This window comes from Salvelinus sp. IW2-2015, unplaced genomic scaffold (assembly GCF_002910315.2).
Source record: "Salvelinus sp. IW2-2015 unplaced genomic scaffold, ASM291031v2 Un_scaffold2955, whole genome shotgun sequence".
Classification (NCBI taxonomy): domain Eukaryota; kingdom Metazoa; phylum Chordata; class Actinopteri; order Salmoniformes; family Salmonidae; genus Salvelinus; species Salvelinus sp. IW2-2015.
Genome location: NW_019944250.1, coordinates 1 through 1,808, shown reverse-complemented (window position 1 = coordinate 1,808; position 1,808 = coordinate 1).

Sequence of the window (1,808 nt, the reverse complement as noted above, 5' to 3'; positions counted from 1 at the left end):
CCCGTCGATGAGAAATGGGGCGTCGTGGCTGCGGTCGTAGCTCCAACATACTGATTCCTTAGTTCTTTGAGGGTGACATTGAAGGGAGAGGTTGGTTATCTGCGACCAACCTGCCAGTTCTCGCTCTCCCTTAGTAGGTGTCTCGTCGTTGTCGGTGATCAGGCCTACCCATTTTTGTCATCTGCAAACTTAATGATGTTGGAGTGCCCTGCCACGCAGTGTGGAAACAGGGAGTACAGGAGGGGACCGAGTACGCACCCTGGGGAGCTCAGTGTTGAGGATCACGTGGCAATGTTTGTCTACCCTCACACCACTGGGGGTGGCCCTTTCAGGGAAGTTCAGGAGTCTAATTGCAGAGGAGCTGTTTTAAGGTCCCAGGATCCTTAGCTTTAGTTTGATTGGGCTTTTGAGGAGTTACGTATTAGTGTTGATATAAGGTCCCATAATTGACAGTGCATGTCAGAACAAAAACCAAGCCATGAGGTCGAAGGAATTGTCCGTAGAGGTCCGAGACAGGATTGTGTCGAGACACAGACCTGGGGTACCAAAAATGTATGCAGCATTGAATGTCCACAAGAATACAGTGGCGTCCATCATTCTTAAAACGGAAGAAGTTTGTAAACACCAAGACTCTTCCTAGAGTTGGCCACCCGGACAAACTGAGCAATCGGGGGAGAAGGGCCTTGGTCAGGGAGGTAGATCGAGTCACTGGTGCTTCCTGCTTTAATGTTTGCTTGTAAGCAGGAATCAGGAGGATAGARTTKTGGTCAGATTTACCAAATGGAGGGCGAGGGAGAGCTTTGTACGCATCTCTGTGTGTGGAGTACAGGTGATCTAGAATTCTTTCCCTCTTTTTGCACATTTAACATGATGGGAATTTGATGGAAATTTGGTAGAACTGATTTAAGTTTCCCTGCATTAAAGTCTCCGGCCACTAGGAGCCAGAACATCTATTGGTGTTGACCATACAAACGTTACACTTCCATTTTTTTGCTCAACATAGTGTGAAAAACAAAAATGAAAAAATGAATAATAATAAATAATAATAATAAATGTAGGCACATTTTGCTGGAGGGCAACGAGGAGATTCGGGATCTTTCCCCCACCATGTCCATGGATCTTTCCCCCACCATGTCCATGGATCTTTACTGAATCTTTTTACTGAAACTCTTTCCACAGAGGGTGGAACCCAAAAGGGTTCTCCAATATGGATAGAGCACTATGGGCCCTGGTCAAAAGTAGTGCACTATATAGGGAATAGGGTGGCAGCCTTGGTCAAAAGTAGTGCCCTATATAGGCAATAGGGTGCCAGCCCTGGTAAAAGTAGTGCACTATATAGGGAATAGGGTGCCAGCCCTGGTAAAAGTAGTGCCCTATATAGGGAATAGGGTGGCACTAGCCTATAGGAATACTGCTGAATTATTTGTTGTAAAATCTTATTTCTACTAGAATGTTAGACCGTCAGGCAAGATTTCCAGCTATCATTTCCTGATCGATAGCAATTCCACATACTGGGGCTTTAATAAGCACACACACATGGATACACACACACACACATGGATACACACCACACACACACACACACACAACACACACACACACACACCACACACACACAAACACACACCACACCACACACACACACAACAACACAACACACACACACACAACAACACACAACACACCACACACACACACACACACACACACACACACACACACACACCACACCACACACACACACACAGCACACACACCAACACACACCCCATTCCCACTCCTGTCACACAGATGGTATAGGCAGCAGG